At 32.4% G+C, this 18,646-nt stretch overlaps 1 long non-coding RNA gene across 2 annotated transcripts; it reads right to left on the bottom strand.

The window, feature by feature from the left end:
* Nucleotides 1–1,289: 1,289 nt before the first annotated feature.
* On the bottom strand, nucleotides 1,290–10,739 carry LOC127711798 (uncharacterized). 2 transcript variants are annotated; one of them, XR_007986886.1, is made up of 2 exons: nucleotides 10,374–10,739; nucleotides 1,290–2,372 (listed from the first exon to the last, which is right to left on the bottom strand). It is a non-coding gene; the product is annotated as an uncharacterized LOC127711798 (long non-coding RNA). The 2 variants fall into 2 exon arrangements; XR_007986887.1 differs by lacking the exon at nucleotides 10,374–10,739 and adding an exon at nucleotides 4,166–4,203.
* Nucleotides 10,740–18,646: the final 7,907 nt, after the last annotated feature.

The raw sequence follows: 18,646 nt of genomic DNA, 5'->3' as shown, positions 1-18,646 counted from the left end.
CAAATTTAAAATGACAAAGGATATAAAGTCTCCCTATAATATTTTATGAATTTTCGACCAAGTATGAAAAATATTATTACCGAAATTAAACATGTTACAGTAAAACGACTATAAGGAACGCAGCAACGATTATTGTACTTATCCATATGAAATTTGAATCTGTTATTCTACAACTACATGTAAGGTCTAACTTTGTGATTATTGAAAAGGAAATTAATTGTCCTAGAATCCGGCACCACACTTGTACATTTTTGTTACATTTAGAATCATTCTTTGGAAGCTATTTTTGCAACCAAATATCTTTACATGTGCATTCCATTATTAAAGTGTCCAGATAAATGTTGCAAGGATTAAGTTGCCCGATAGATCTGTGTAATGAATAAGTATTGTTTCCTCTTAAATCTATTTCGGCTGTCCTTAAACGAAACAAATGTGAGCTTGGTAATACATGAACTTTGTTAGTCTTGTATTATTTTTAATTTTAGTTTCTTGTGTACAATTTGGAGTTTAGTATGGCGTTCATTATCACTGAACTAGTATATATATTTGTTTAGGGGCCAGCTGAAGGACGCCTCCGGGTGCGGGAATTTCTCGCTGCGTTGAAGACCTGTTGGTGACCTTCTGCTGTTGTCTGTTCTATGGTCGGGTTGTTGTCTCTTTGATACATTCCCCATTTCCATTCTCAATTTTATTGTTGTTTGAAAAATGTCAATTGCAATGGTGTGTGTGAGATTTTATAACGATAAAACACATGAAAGAATACGCTTGTTGTCATTTTAGTTGCATTTTATATGATTTATCAAATAATAGAAAAGGGAAAAACAAACATGTGTTATCTGTGACTCAAATTGATAATATCTCAATGGAATTCTTGATACTTAGCATAATATAGTTATACCGCAGTGACACTAGGCCACGATCGCACTACGATTTCTGAAAAAAATGCAAATTTTGACGATCGTAGTGCGATCGAGTAGATCGCAGTAAGGTCGTGGTACGGTCGTGGTGAGGTCTGCATGATCGTGATGAGCGTGGCCAACTTTGAACATGTTCAAAACAATCGTGGTGCGGTCATCATGGTCATGGCCAGGGTTGGCAAAACCCCTGGTTTTATGAGTATTTCCTAGCCCAGTTGGAAATACTGGGAAAACCCGTGTTTTACTGGGTTTTACTGGGTAATACTGGGCAATACTGGGTAATATAAAATACTGGCCTGAATTTTGAAAAGGATTTAGTGATCAAACACAAATGCAATACATTTAAGATATAAACAAATTATGATTTAAAAATAAGTTTGAGAGTCTTTTAATACGAGTTTAATAATACATATATACATTTGAGAGAGTATTATTCTAGCATTTAACTTTGAGACAAGTGTACATGAAAACACAGTAGACAAATATTAATGGAAAAAGCCTTTCACAATAATTCTCCTTTATATCTATTAAATCACCATTCTGTCTAGATTGGTCAAACTGTTAAAATAAACTCAAATAAATCATTTTTTTCAAATATATATAACTAATATTTAGAATATACAATAATATGTAAGAAAAATTACTTTTAAATGATATATATATATGTGTACATCATTAATTAATAATTATTAAGATTAGAACACAGATATGTATTTATATATATATATATAACAATAAGCAGCCTTTTCATTTCTATAAGAGTTAATGACATGACCCTGTTGGGTGTTTATTTAGCAATGTAACAATTCACTTCAACACTGCAATAAAATGCCTTTTTTATAAAGTTTGGATTATTGAAACAATGCTTAGAAATTAACATAATTAACAAGGTATCCTAAAATGTGCAAATCTTGTATTCTGCCTACATAGAATTAATGGAAAAGGGAATGAAATTGAATTTTCAATCTTCTAGAAATGACTCTTAATGGTTATCTGTATAAAATGTATCTGTTATATTCTAAATTTACCCGTTGTCCTTAACCCGTTTTTAAATATATGTCTTATATTGTTAACTTTATCTTTGACATGTACGAATTAGCTTAAACATTACAGTAACCTGTTAACGAGTCACTCTATCGAGAGATTTCTAAACCTTAGCTTGAATGCGATGACTTTTTTTATCAACTGTCAAGTTATTTCAATAATGATAACGGCTACTTAATAATTTACAACACAGAATAACACCTGCAGAGGTTACATAGATTTAATGAAAAACATTTAATTGATGCTGCAAAATTATGTTTTACATAAATCATGTTATTTCTTTGTCAGAGTTTTTACCAGAACACATAAACCACAATAAGCATATTAAGATGTTTCGGTTTTACCAAATCCGCCAAATATCACAACTGTATTTGTATCTCAAAAGTGGTACGTCTCTTGGTTCAATAAAACCTGAAACGAAACAAAATAATGAAGAACCTATCTTTAAATCAATAAATGGCTCTGCACTTCTGGACAATATTGAATTAGAAACCTCATTCAAATGACAAGAAACGTTATTTATGAACAGACAACCATGGCAAGGAATAGACAGTTATCAGTATTCATTACATTGGGTATATTCAACTTATTAAGAGTAACAAATGAAATACTCATAAAAAGATGAGGAAAAAACAAGTGGGCACATTAATCATTGATGTCGTCATATATGCGTTTGTCTAATGTCTCAATATTTTGTCGGCATTAACTAACCATAATTTGTTTTAATTCTTTAGTAATTTGATAATTACACACAATTAATCGGATTGAGATGCACTTTTTATGTAAAAGCTATTCATATTTCCCTCATTTATTCTAAAAGATGTTCGTCTGCAAAAGAGGTATATCTTATCTATCTGAACCATTGTAAAATCCACAAACGTTATTCACTTTCCGCTATATAGATGATGTTTTATCACTAAATAATTCAAAATTTGGTGACTATGTTGAAGGCATCTATCCCATCGACTAGAGATAAAGGATACAAAAGATACAGTTACGTCGGCCTCATTTCTTGACTTACATCTATTAATTGACAATGAGGGTCGGTTGAAAACAAAACTTTACTACAAAAGAGATGATTTCAGCTTCCCAATTGTGAACTTTCCATTTCAATGTAGCAACATTCCAGCAGCGCCTGCATACGGAGTATATATCTCCCAATTGATACGATATTTCCTATCATGATTTCCTTGATTGAGGGTTGCTGCTCACTAGGGAGCTATTAAACAAAGAGTTCCAAATGGTGAATCTGAAATCATCCCTTCGTAAATTTTACGGACGCCATCACGAGTTGGTTGACCTTTATGAAATCACAGATGATATCAGATCTGTTCCTACAATCCCCTTCCCTTTTAACGAATATGACCTACCGAATTAGACTATTTACCGGGTTTGTAATAATATGGCAACACTACGGGTGCCACATGTGGAGCAGGATATGCTTACCCTTCCGGAGCACCTGAGATCACCCCCAGGTTTTGGTGGGGTTCATGTTGCTAAGTGTTTAGTTTTCTATGTTGTGTATTGTGTTCTATTATTTGTCTGTTTGTCTTTTTTCTTTTTTAGCCATGGCGTTGTCAGTCTATTTTCGATCTGTGAGTTTGACTGTTCCTCTGGTATCTCTCGCCTTTCTTTTATTGTTTGTTTTTTGTTTCTATTTTACCTTGGATATGTAAAATGGATGACTTACCCACCTTACGATAAGATTTTTTGATGTTTTCAATCCTGAAGATATGCATCCTGCTTTGAACTAGGCCAACATTGGGTCAATAGTCCACATAGTACAATGCAACCCTACCCAAACACAATATTCCGACTCCTATTTAACCAGTCTTTGTTCTCACTCATTTCACTCCTTTCAAAGTCTTCGGTTTAACCAATGAAGTTCCGCACTCAATGCAAACACGCTATCACTAGACAACTGAGGCGGTGACGTCATATCATTGGTCGCATATTATTTAAAATTTTCATTGTATGTTGGTGTACGCTTTTGAAAATTTTACTCATAGTTCAATATGTTGAGATATCGAGAATAACACCTTCGTATTTCCTGTCCAACTACTTGTGGACTGAAAGTGTGGCTGCTTCTCTATTTGTATTTATAGAAATACTATAGAATTGACCTATGTGTTGAACATCTGCATTTAAAATATCAACATATGTATGTTAGTTTGCCAATAATAATGCAATATGAAAGTACTTACATTTCAAAGTTGCCATATTTCTATGTTACTTCCCCTGTTGGTTATGACAAGTATCTGGTTAGATGTTTTGTCGCATGCAATGCTTAACGGATTCTTTAAATTTTCAATGATTAAATTCGCTGTTTTCGAATTGAGTTTTAATCTCATGATTGCACCATTAGTTGTGTCACTGTAGTATAATCGATCATCCTTTTTTCAAAATAGTAATTCCTCAAATATCACAAGTTCCATTCCCCTTCTGTGCTAAAACAACTTCTTTTCGATAATTTACTGAATCTAACTTAGAAATTTTTATTGATAATTTGAACAGTAAATTAACAAAAAGATAATTTACACTCATACCCACAATTGAGAAACTTATACAATTTCTACCATTTCATTGTACTGTTGCGTCAACTAAAGTCTAAAACACAATTTATTACAATTTCGCAAATTAAAAGTACGACTTTACATCACCTAGAATAATATATAGTTAAAATACCTAAGAAAGGACTAATCGATTACTTATAAACATTGCACTGACAATGGAACAAATTCTTGAATAAAACCATCATTTGAGCCTTGATCACTTTACAATATTCTAAGTTTGGAAGAGAAGGGAATAAGGTTTCTTTCTTATTATATGTCTTATTATTCTGAATTTACATGTGATTTAAATGTTTTGAATTTCCTACCATGATGTTACTGCTTTTTGTAACATTTTGATGTCATTGATATAAGTTAATTTCAAACTTTGAATGCAGAAACGGCAGATAATATTCTGTTTTATAACAATGAGAACCTTTTGGCAGAATCATTTATACCCTATGATACTGTTATCTTATCCGCAATGTAATATGAATTGATTTTTTTTATTGAACTAAACTGACTGTGATTTATAATTTGTACTTGTTTTTTGTTTTTGTGTTTTGTTTATTGATGGTGGCGGTATAACTTTCTATTTATATTTATCTAGTGCTGAATTATCATATAATCGTTTCATTGTTTGTATGGTATTGTGTTAACTGGAAATAATCTGTTTATAAAATCTGTTATTCACGATATATATATTATTTCCAATGAAGATGATGAACTAATTCCTAAATGGTTGTTAACTTCTTTAGTTCCTTGCCTAGAGAAAAAGGGTTTTGATGTGTTTCTATTTTTCAGGGCTGGAACAATCGGAGAACCTAGAGAACAAGAGACGATTGACGTCATTTCAAAAAGTCGCAATTTTTTATACTGCTTAGTGATGATACAAAAGGAAATCAAGAATTGATCAAGAGTGAATGGAAATATGCATGGAATTATTACAAATGTGACTTTAGTCGAGAATTAATCATCATAAATTATGGTTTGCTTACATATGATGATGTTGTCAATCAATTCTCCAGAGGATTTTTCACTCTTAAGAAAATTATATATTTCTCTAATTATAACAAAAACATTGAAGATTATATCGTTGCGCTGTTGAAATAACGCCGGGTTTTGTGAGAGAGGAATAACTTTTCTATTTATAACTATAAACACGTGTCGATAGAAAAGAAGATACAAAAATTGATATATAATTGCAATTTTATTTTTTGATACATTACATTTTATATTTCGTTTAATAGTATTTATTATATCATATATCAGATCAGTTTTATTACTCATCAATAGCATAAAAAAACCTGTACAGTTATGTCATTGTTGTAATATCACAGAAAGGAAACACTACGTCTTGGCGCTGCGCCGTATATAATATATTTGTATTTGATATTTTGCTGTTTGCCACAACTACCACTGAAGCTATTTCGCGTACCAGATCTTATTCCAAGTTAATATCATCGGGATTGGTTTTGACATTAGCGATTCTGAGAGGCACATTTTGAAATATTTTTCCATTTCACACAATTAGGGAAAATGTATATGGATGTATCCGTTTTGTGATTTATCATGGATATTTAACATTGATGTTTTCTAACATTGTCTTAAGTCTTTTGATTATAATGTCAGTATATTCTTATTTTCATTTTTGATGCGGTGCTGGTTCACAACTGCTCTAGTTTAAAGGAAAAATTAGAAGCCTCACAAAAATGCTAAATCGTATTACATTCTGTGTGCAACAGCCCAAAGACAAAGGCTTATAGTTCAGTTGCTGTCATGTGTTGTTCTCCTTCTTATTTTCATTTTGTTCATTGTTGTGATATATATCACGCCTTTTGTTTCCTTATATGAATTGTTACTGTTTTTGTAATGTGGCAGCCATTAAAAGCTTACTAAATGGTATGGGTTGCTTATTCTTGAAAGTTGTACGATGATCTATAGTTGTATACGTCCATGTTTGTTGGTCTCTTGTACTCGTCTCATTGAGAATCATACCAACTTAATATATCTCCTGGTATTTTTATTTAATGAGTTGATGGTGGTAAAAGGAGCATAATAACATAAATGTGTGAACCAAATTTTAGCTGAAAATTAAACTTATAGTGTGGAAGCCAATTATTTCAATTTCATTAGATATGTCGTTTGCCTTGTTGACCTTTATAACAGACCATCGAAAACAAGATTCCTTGATTGTGGCATTATTAGAGGCGTTCATGTTATTTAAAAAGATGATGGATATACATCATATACACCAACCGAGCATGTCAGTTTTAAATCAGTAACCTACTTGAAGTTTATATTTGCTGTCAATGAAAATTATGAATTATTCAATGGGTGTAAGTGCTGCAGAAATATTTGTAAAGCGTGTATATTTCAAAACTTATATAGAAATAAGCTTGATGTGTTATGTGACGAAACTAAGACACTTCAAAAATTGACTACGTTGTTTACGTAATGTTCGGTTTAATAAGATTGATAAATTGACGATTCTCCAGAAAGGGAATGTTTTAATAAAAGAGAGACGGTTAGAAATCATTTCCCTGACCGAACATTGTTGGGAACTTATAGTTCAATACAGTATGGGGACAAGAAACGTCAACGTATTTATACATAAAAACCACTTAGTATTTCCTGAGGTCTGCGGAAAAAAGACAGAATAAAATCATTTAGGCATTAACTTTTACAAGAGAGACCTTTTCTTTGGAAAGTATAATTTGAATGCGTATAATGAATGACGGATTCTGCAAACACTCTTAGTTTTGGCTTTAATATCTTCGGAAATAGGCCACTGTTTTGACCTTTCCTCCCAACGTATTTGTAACTTAGGTCCATGATCCAAAACTTCATATCAATTTTAGCAATGAAAAGACAACAACATTTATACATAAGAAAATGCCTGTACCAAGTCAGGAATATGACAGTTGTTATCCATTCGTTTGTTGTGTTTGAGCTTTAATTTTGCCGTTTGATTAGGGAGTTACCTTTTTGAATTAATCGGAGTTCAGTATTTTTATGATTTTACTTTTTTTTTATAATTTCTAACGAAATGTTATGTTTTCATCTCATTTTAAAGATGAATGAAAATAACACTGGAATACTTTTGAAGTTTGACATTTATACATATCAATAAAGAAGCATCTGAAAAGTATTTTCGTTAAATTTGTAATTGAATAATTATCCACGTCTTTATCTGTAATAATACGGTATATGCACCTCCTAATTAGAAATAAATAAGGACAAGTGGTGTTTAGGCCACCGGGGAAGGAAATGTTTGCATTCTCATTAAATGCCATTTGGGCAAAACCAAATCGATTTCATTAAGATGATTCAGATGTATACAAAACATATTTGAATAGTAGTAAATGAAATTCACTGAAAAAGATATACAATGTTATTGGAACAATTATTTGTATACCCGAAGCACTACATGTAAAAGTGAATAATTTTAATAAAACTCTCATTCTCTTAACATCAGTTGAAATTCCCAATTTTCGTAAGTCAGTTCTACAATAACATGTATTTAAAGACAGCTAAGAAGCATAATGGAATCATTAGTTGACTAAAAAGGCATAGAGACTATGATCTGTTATATTCTAAATTTACCCGTTGTCATTAACCCGTTCTTAAATATATGTCTTCTATTGTTAACTTTATCTTTGACATGTACGAATAAGCTTAAACATTACAGTAACCTGTTTACGAGTCACTCTACCGAGAGATTTCTAAACCTTAGCTTGAATGCGATGACTTTTTTTATCAACTGTCAAGTTATTTCAATAATGATAACGCTACTTAATAATTTACAACACAGAATAACACCTGCAGCGGTAACATAGATTTAATGAAAAACATTTAATTGATGCTGCAAAATTATGTTTTACATAAATCATGTTATTTCTTTGTCAGAGTTTTTACCAGAACACATAAACCACAATAAGCATATGAAGATGTTTCGGTTTTACCAAATCCGCCAAATATCACAACTGTATTTGTATCTCAAAAGTGGTACGTCTCTTGGTTCAATAAAACCTGAAACGAAACAAAATAATGAAGAACCTATATTCAAATCAATAAATGGCTCTGCACTTCTGGACAATATTGAATTAGAGACCTCAATCAAATGACAAGAAACGTTATTTATGAACAGACAACCATGGCAGGGAATAGACAGTTATCAGTATTCATTACATTGGGTATATTCAACTTATTAAGAGTAACAAATCAAATACTCATAAAAAGAAGAGGAAAAAACAAGTGCGCTCCTTAATCATTGATGTCGTCATATATGCGTTTGTCTAATGTCTCAGTATTTTGTTGGCATTAACTTACCATAATTTGTTTTAATTCTTTAGTAATTTGATAATTACACACAATTAATCGGATTGAGATGCACTTTTTATGTAAAAGCTATTCATATTTCCCTCATTTATTCTAAAAGATGTTCGTCTGTAAAAGAGGTATATCTTATCTATCTGAACCATTGTAAAATCCACAATCGATCGTTATTCATTTTCCGCTATATAGATGATGTTCTATCACTAAATAATTCAAAATCTGGTGTCTATGTTGAAGGCATCTATCACATCGACTAGAGATAAATGATACAAAAGATACAGTTGAGTCGGCCTCATTTCTTGACTTACACCTATAAATTGACAATGAGGTCGGTTGAAAACAAAACTTTACGACAAAAGAGATGATTTCAGCTTCCCAATTGTGAACTTTCCATTTCTATGTAGCAACATTCCAGCAGCGCCTGCATACGGAGTATATATCTCCCAATTGATACGATATTCCAGGATTTGTATGTCCTATCATAATTTCCTTGATAGAGGGTTGCTGCTCACAAGGGAGCTATTAAACCAAGAGTTCCAAATGGTGAATTTGAAATCATCCCTTCGTAAATTTTACGGACGCCATCGCGAGTTGATTGACCGTTATTGAATAACCGTTTCACAGATGATATCGGATATGTTCCTTATGTCGTAACTACAATCCCCTTCCCTTTTCACGCATATGACCTACCGAATTAGACTATTTACCGGATTTGTAATAATATGGCACCACTACGGGTGCCACATGTGGAGCAGGATCTGCTTACCCTTCCGGAGCACCTGAGATCACCCCCAGTTTTTGGTGGGGTTTGTGTTGCTTAGTCTTTAGTTTTCTATGTTGTGTATTGTGTTCTATTATTTGTCTGTTTGTCTTTTTTTCTTTTTTAGCCATGGCGTTGTCAGTTTATTTTCGATCTGTGAGTTTGACTGTCCCTCTGGTTTCTTTCGCCCTTCTTTTATTGTTTGTTTTTCGTTTCGATTTTACCTTGGATATGTAAAATGGATGACTTAACCACCTTACGATAAGATTTTTTGAGGGTTTCATTCCTGAAGATATGCATCTTGCTTTGAACTAGGCCAACATTGGGTCAATAGTCCACATAATACAATGCAACCCTACCCAAACACATTATTCCGACTCCTATTTAACCAGTCTTTGTTCTCACTCATTTCACTCCTTTCAAAGTCTTCGGTTTAACCAATGAAGTTCCGCACTCAATGTAAACACGCTATCACAAGACAACTGAGGCGGTGACGTCATATCATTGGCCGCATATTATTTAAAGTTTTCATTGTATGTTGGTGTACGCTTTTGAAAATTTTACTCAGAGTTCAATATGTTGAGATATCGAGAATAACACCTTTTGATTGCCTGTCCAACTATTTGTGGACTGAAAGTATGGCTGCTTCTCTATTTGTATTTATATAAATACTATAGAATTGACCTATGTGTTGATCATCTGCATTTAAAATATCAACCTATGTATGTTAGCTTGCCAATAATAATGCAATATGAAAGTACTTACATTTCAAAGTTGCCATATTTCTATGTTACTTCCCCTGTCGGTTATGACAAGTATCTGGTTAGATGTTTTGTCGCATGCAATGCTTAACGGATTCTTTAAATTTTCAATGATTACATTCGCTGTTTTCGAATTGAGTTTTAATCTCATGATTGCACCATTAGTTGTGTCACTGTAGTATATTCGATCATCCTTGTCAATAGCAATTCCTCGAATATCACAAGTTCCATTCCCCTTCTGTGCTAAAACAACTTCCTTTCGATAATTTACTGAATCTAACTTAGAAATTTGCTTATTGTCAGACACATACACTTCGCCTTTACTATCAACACAAATACTATTTGCGTGAAAGCCCAAACCTTCTTCTTTTATAATACATCCATTCAGATTTGAAAGAACAAGTTTTTTCTTATGAACTGTATATATAACTTCATTGTGATATGCAACACATTTTGAATTATAATTTAGAATATGTTGTACCGTTTTTGTTGCCAAGTTGACAAGACTAACACCCTTTTTACCCATTGCCACTAGAAACGTTTTATCATCAATAGCAGATACATCTACAGGAAAAACACTTAAATCAATGCGCTCTCTGCTTTTTCTAATTATATTGTAAGTCCATACTGCGCGTTCATTTCCGATCATAATAACCACTTTCTGTGGAGTCAGGCAGCTCTTATATATTTTACCATCCTTTCCCAAATCAAACTCTATGGAATTGTAACCATACAGACGAGACGCAGTCGTTCGTAATCGGACTGAAATTTGTAACCCTGAAAACCTTCGTGAGTCTATCATATTTCTTCGCTCTTCTACTGCAAGCTTAACGTTCCCAATGTCGTAAAAACGGTAGTTATGTCATTTGTTTCTTCTTTGAGAAACGACAATTTGAAAAGCTTGAGAAAGTCTTCAAACGTTTCAAAGACAGATTCTTCTTCACATTGTTTGCGATCGATGTTCTTTGCTGCAATGAAAGTACGACATTCGGAAGAATTTGTGATAAGTAAATAGAGAGTGTTTTCCAATGATGATAGCACATTGCATCTTTCTAGGACAGCCTGTATGTTTTTAGAAATTTGAGCCCTACATTGCTGGTAATAACGGTCTAGCTGATTTCCAATCTTATCTTCTAATTCATTTAAATACTCATTCGTATCCTTACAGAAATCGGAAACTTGAGCTTTGATTTGATATTTCTGAAAATTTAAATCAGTTAAATTCAGTTCTTGTTCTTCTATTAATTGCAGATAATTTGTCTTCAAATTACCAAGTCTTAATTCCAAATCAGTAATTAAAACTGATGTCCTATGCTGGCATCCTGTCGCAGCGTTGGCAATACTCTGGACATCGGAGCAACTTTTATGAATCGATGGCGCGCACAACTTGCAGTAGATTTTATTGTGGGATTTGCAGTGCAAGAAAGAATTCTTAGGGCATTTGTCAGTACACGTGCAAGGTCCTGTAATGACAGATTTATCCACTTTTCCTGCTTCTGACATAGGAATGATGACATGAAATTTTCCGAAATGTTTTTCTTTACATTCGATACAAATTGATTCTGAACAGTCAAAGCACCAAAATTCTATTGTATTCTTGTTTTCTGCACTAGGACAAGACCCACACAACTGTTTAGGTGATTCTGTCATAGCCATTTTAGAATCTGTTTGGCAATAAAGTGTTGTCCTTGTCAAATTTGAATCCTGTTTAAATAAGGACAAGTTGTTATGCTGTTATGTATTTGTACTATTGATAAATATCTAGTATCATCCCAATGTTAAACTCGGATGCAGCTTACCCTTCCTGGAAAACTTTTCATTAAAGTAAATTTTCTATTATCAGTTTTAACCGTTTGGAGAAATAAATCAGTAATCTATCAATCAATGAACCAACAAAAGATATTTACTAGATTAAATTGCTCATCTATGGATGCAAAATTACAGGTCAAGAATTTGAAGCTAAATTGCAGGTAGTCATAGCATTCTTTTATAGTATAGTGTTATTTTTGTGATTCAACTCATGATTTTGCAGCAACTTTGTATAATTTAGTGTTGAACTTATTTGTTGCTTTTCGTTATAATTTTTGGGGCCCTTTATAGCTTGCTGTTCGGTGTGAGCCAAGGCTCCGTGTTGAAGACCGTACTTTAACATATTATTGTTTACTTTTACAAATTGTGACTTGGATGGAGAGTTGTCTCATTGGCACGCATACCACATTTTCTTATATCTACACGATGAATGTGGCGGGATTCAATATGTTTGTGAGTGCTCAATCCTCCCCTTTAGCTAAGACAGTGGTGTAACAGCACAACATAAGACCAAACTATAAAACTCATTTGAAAAAGGCTTTACTTTTGTTCAATCCTGGTCAAGATTATAAAGGACAGGATAACATCGAAAACAAACAAATAGTCTTTTTGTTATTTCTGATTGCTTTTAAGTCTCTGTTGATATACTATTTCATGATCAGGAATTGCATACCTGTAATAAGAAGAAAAGGATACGTGCAAAAATAGACTTTTAAGGTATATCGACATCATTCGTAAATATAACTCAACATGCAGACATCTTATACGTTCGGGTATTTCACATCCAATCTTTTATGGTAATATTCTTTACAAAGCACAAAAATGTCAGTATTCACTTCAAAAGCTAACAAAACCTTTAAACAGACTTATTAAGAAGGGATATAGTTACGATACTGTTGTCAGGTCATTAAAGATTGCATGTTTTGGCTTTAATATTGATTCACTTATAGGGTCTTTGCATCGGAATTAAACATATTTATTCTAAAACCAGTTGTTGGCATGACACGGGTTATGTTCTTCTCATATATTTTATGATGGTATAATACTAAACCCCTAACAGGAGGTATTGTGCCTGATATTCATATGATGAAGACATAATCTTTCAATCAGTTTAATTGAGGTCTGGAGCTGGCATGTCAGTAACTGCTAGTAGTCTGTTGTTATTTATGTATTATTGTCATTTTGTTTATTTTCTTTTGTTTCCTATTCTGACATCGGACTCGGACTTCTCTTAAACTAATTTTTACTGTGCGTACTGTTGTACGTTTGTTTTTTCTACATTGGCTAGAGGTATAGGTGAGGGTTGAGATCTCAAAAAACATGTTTAACCCCGCCGCATTTTTGCGCCTGTCCCAAGTCAGGAGCCTCTGGCCTTTGTTAGTCTTGTATCATTTTTAATTTTAGTTTCTTGTGTATAATTTGGAGTTTAGTATGACATCCATTATCACTGAACTAGTATACATATTTGTTTAGGGGCCAGCTGAAGGACGCCTCCGGGTGCGGGAGTTTCTCGCTGCATTGAAGACCCATTGGTGGCCTTCGGCTGTTGTCTGCTCTATGGTCGGGTTGTTGTCTCTTTGACACATTCCCCATTTCCATTCTCAATTTGTTTTTGCATACTTTTAAATATTTGAAATGTTTAAAAGTTCATATATCATTTTACACTTATCTATAGTTGAAGTTATCTTGGGTGTTGCGTTACCTTCTCATCTTCTCTTATTTAGTCACTTTTTAGAGGTAAACCTGCCCTGTAGCATCAAATTATATATTAAATTATTATTATTCACTATATACGATTTCATTGCTGTCTTTTATCTGAGAGTAAAATAGAAGATTATTTTCGAAGACAACAAAATTCACATTATATTTCCATATACGGACCGACAGTTACAACATATAAATAACTTTTGTATTATTTAATGAACACTATATGTCTTAATTAACTTTGCGGTATAAAACCTCCCGACATTAATCCACCGATATTAAAATGTAAATTGTAAATTTTCTAAAACATTAACGCTCTTTCTGTATTAGAATGATCAAAGAACATTCTTTTTATCTTATATTTATTGATAATGCATTCATCATGTTCATTGTACTTAAATTTCCATAATAACGTATACCGTTTTAATCAGTTATCTATGTCATGAGACTTTTGGTAGTCACGTGTCATAAATTGTTGTCCGCATGGCAATTTTTGATATTCCCTTAGGTTGTATAAAATCAAATATATTCTCGCTAAATTTTGTCATCTTGTATTGTATGGAGCAGATTTTGTTTTAATTTGTAAGTCATTTTCGTAAATTTAACATCGATCTTAAATAAAACTGCGACGGTTATAATATTTTATTATTATTTATCTAGCGGGGAATCTTTGTATTTGCGGTATGCACTTATAAATAATCACGGGCTCACAAGTATGGTTATGTCATTGAAATGTGTAACGGAAACAAATCCATACATTATATCTTGGTCATATTCCTTTTGTTTGGAAATCAGAGATGGATAATATAAAGTATGTTAAAGACAAAGCAATAATAACAAAACTCTACACTTAGTACTCACACCTTGGTTACATATTTGACGTATATCCCTCAAAGCATTTAGTGCATATAAGGACGTAGAAACAAAAAATAAAGCTGATAGGAAAGCCTCGGTTTGATGATAATAGTTGTTTTCCTTTTGTTCCTTTGGTTGATATAGTCGAGTGTTTTATCAGGTTTTATGGACTTCCTGTTTGACCCTTCCAACGTTTTAACTCACAACCTCTCGCACTCGAGGCGAGCATACTACCACGTGACCAACGATGATGTCAGACTGTTGTCTTGTGTGTATATATTTCTTTGTACTGATATTAATACGATTGGTTCATATACGGAAGTTATATATTTAACATAATCTATCTTTATCTTTATCAAGGACCAGGACAAGATACGATACAATCTACGTCGTGTATTGAAATAAATAATAATTTCACGTAAACATGATAAAAAAATGTACTTTTATATTGTTCTTCCAAACTTTTCCTATACCAACATTTATGCCTGTCTGCATTGTTAATTGAATTCGGGGGTAGACATAAGAAAGTATTTGACTCGTTTACATAATTACTTGTTTTATGTGTAGATTTGATTTATTGGGGTTGACTATTAATTAAGTTGCTATTGTACCATTTGTCATTGATGATTTCATCGATATAGTTCGTTAATATTAATATGATTGAAGGCTTTGGCGGTGTCGTTCTAAGCACATTTGGTTTAAAAAAAAACTTTTTAAAGGAGCATTAGCTATCAATTCATGTTCAGCGATTTCACTTAAATTTTCCAATTTTTTTTTTGTATACTTAATGGTTTATTTAATTACAACATGTTCATTTAAGGTTACGTGAATACGGATTCAAATGAATTGAAATATTGAAATGTAGGCAATTAATATATTTGCGAAGTTTTTTTTTCTAAATTCTGACATGAAAATTAAATTCACTTTACAACTAATAGCGAACTATTGTTTCAATATTCCCCTCAGATAAATGTTTGAAAAAACAAAAATATCATAATTTAACCATGGTATATAATTTTTGTTAAGTATTTAATATTGAATGTTCATGTATATTTCTAACAAATGAGAATAGATACTATTTACCAATGTGAACAAAGCAAGAATAAATTAACCGTACTTGATGTTTCTTCAACTCACAAATTAGCAGATTTCTAACAAATATGAACAATATGCATAAATATGAGAACAAATGTTTCATCCATTAAACAATCATTTTCTACTATTTTATGCACTCGAATTGATATTTAATGGCCATATTATTAACTTACTATTTGAAAGAATTGTCAATCATTCCATTTTAACATATTTAATAAATGATGATATGTCATATCAACAATATACCGAATAACCCTAGAAGGTTGGATTAAGGCAAATAACACAGCTTCGCACGAACTGATAAAGACGTATCATGTACATGTAATTGTATTAAGTAATTAAACAATATCTATTGACAGAAAAACAAATCTCAATTCACAATGTCAATTGTCGAAAACTGCAAATAGTGATACCATTTCAGTATAGACTAATTGCAATAATTATAAGTTAAAACACATAACATCAAATGAATAGAAAATAAAACTGTCATATTCCTGGCTTGATACAAGCATTTTCTAATGTAGAAAATTGTGTATTAACCCTGGTTTTATAGCTGGCTAAACCTCTCACTTGTCGCACAAAATTATTTTATATTTACAATAATGGGTAAACAAGAAAAACAGACATAATAGGTAAAAACGTCAAAATAGGGGTACAACAGTCAACATTGGGATTAAATGTCAATCACTCTAAAACAAACAAATATGTAAACAAAGAAAAAGGAAATAGCATAAAGACAGAGCACACAAGCGTTCTATGAAAGACACTTTTACAACAAAATGACCATAGCACAATAACACAATGGCGGAATTCATAAGAACCGAGCCACGCCAAAAGGATATTGCAAAAAATGGACTACACAGTAAAGGTTAATAATTTACAAATATAAATAAAAGAACAAATACTTAACATATTTGAAATCATAAACGACAACATATTTATCAAGTTTTAACAAGAAATTCGTGTTTCAATGAATATTTCTTGTTCTAATGGGCATTTTAATTTCATAGTAATGTAAAGCAGAATTAAACACAAAATCTTCTTAAAGATAAATAGAGAAAACTTCTGAATTGTGATCTCTTAAATTTATTCCAAATATTTCGAAACCGTCAGATACATGTATATATATTCGGCATAAAACCATGTATTGTTGATTACCTCTTTGTGCTTTTGTAGGTTTTTTTTATCTGTCAGATTGACATTACCGAACATTTATTAATATATTAATCCCTAACAATTGGGTTTTTCATTTCTAACTGTAAAAAAAATATAGCGTAAACATGATATTCTTGCATGAACGTGAATAGAAGTAGCGTTATTCGTTAGTTAACATTTTCAAAATGCATAGGTTGGCTATAACCGTTATGTATGTGAAGTTAGCAGCTGGTTCGTTATTCGATATTCGATATTCAATATCAAACCGGCTGCTAGCAGTCGGTTGGATGTTCAAAATTTAGTTGAAAATCATAAAAAAAATAAATACTTGATTACATTAAAAGCACGATTTTCATAGTTAGGAGGACTGATAAGATACGTAGGAAATCGTTAAATGACCTCTTCAGGCTGTCGTAAATTCTCGTTGTCCTCGAATATAAACCCTTTTCTAAGTTGCATATTTGTCTTTATGTAATATGGATTTTTATCAATAAAACAACTTCAAATATGTACTTTTATATATGATATTTCTTAACACAAAAGGCAAACCCTATCAGTCTAGAAACATTTAGAAATATAAATAGAAATATTTATAGAAAGCCAAAAAAAGAAATATATAGTGAAAACCTACCTGAGACCGCTTAAATAAGGGTGAGACCCCCCCTGGTCTTTCAATGTCCATAAAATTCAACTTAATCATAGACTCTGTATATGTAAAGGTTGTATTAGAAGGATTTCCCAGAATAATGTCATCTTCGATATCTACGGAGGGCTGAGATTGTCACTTTTCAGCTAAAAATTGTCAAAATTTTAGAACAAAGGGCACAGGGCAATGGTGAGAGCCCCCTGATCTCTCAATCTTTCTAATATTATGCAGATATTTAGTTAATAGGTAGATACAAACGTGACTTAAGGGAATTTGGGTACACTTCCTGTCTTCTATGTTTACGGAGCGCCCAAAGTGCCAGTTGGATATTCAAAATATATAGTGAAAACCTACCTGAGACCGCTTAAATGAGGGTGAGACCCCCCTGGTCTTTCAATGTCCATAAAATTCAACTTAATCATAGACTCTGTATATGTAAAGGTTGTATTAGAAGGATTTCCCAGAATAATGTCATCTTCGATATCTACGGAGGGCTGAGATTGTCACTTTTCAGCTAAAAATTGTCAAAATTTTAGAACAAAGGGCACAGGGCAATGGTGAGAGCCCCCTGATCTCTCAATCTTTCTAATATTATGCAGATATTTAGTTAATAGGTAGATACAAACGTGACTAAAAGGAATTTGGGTACACTTTCTGTCTTCTATGTTTACGGAGCGCCCAAAGTGCCAGTTGGATATTCAAAATATATAGTGAAAACCTACCTGAGACCGCTTAAATGAGGGTGAGACCCCCCTGGTCTTTCAATGTACATAAAATTCAACTTAATCATAGACTCTGTATATGTAAAGGTTGTATCAAAAGGATTTCACAGAATAATGTCATCTTCGATATCTACGGAGGGCTGAGATTGTCACTTTTCAGCTAAAAATTGTCAAAATTTTAGAACAAAGGGCACAGGGCAATGGTGAGAGCCCCCTGATCTCTCAATCTTTCTAATATTATGCAGATATTTAGTTAATAGGTAGATACAAACGTGACTAAAAGGAATTTGG

Source organism: Mytilus californianus, unplaced genomic scaffold, assembly GCF_021869535.1.
Source record: "Mytilus californianus isolate M0D057914Y unplaced genomic scaffold, xbMytCali1.0.p SCAF_8, whole genome shotgun sequence".
In the NCBI taxonomy this organism is placed as follows: Eukaryota; Metazoa; Mollusca; class Bivalvia; order Mytilida; family Mytilidae; genus Mytilus; species Mytilus californianus.
The sequence above is the reverse complement of the archived record's forward strand: the minus strand, read 5'-3'. Positions and strand labels throughout refer to the sequence as shown.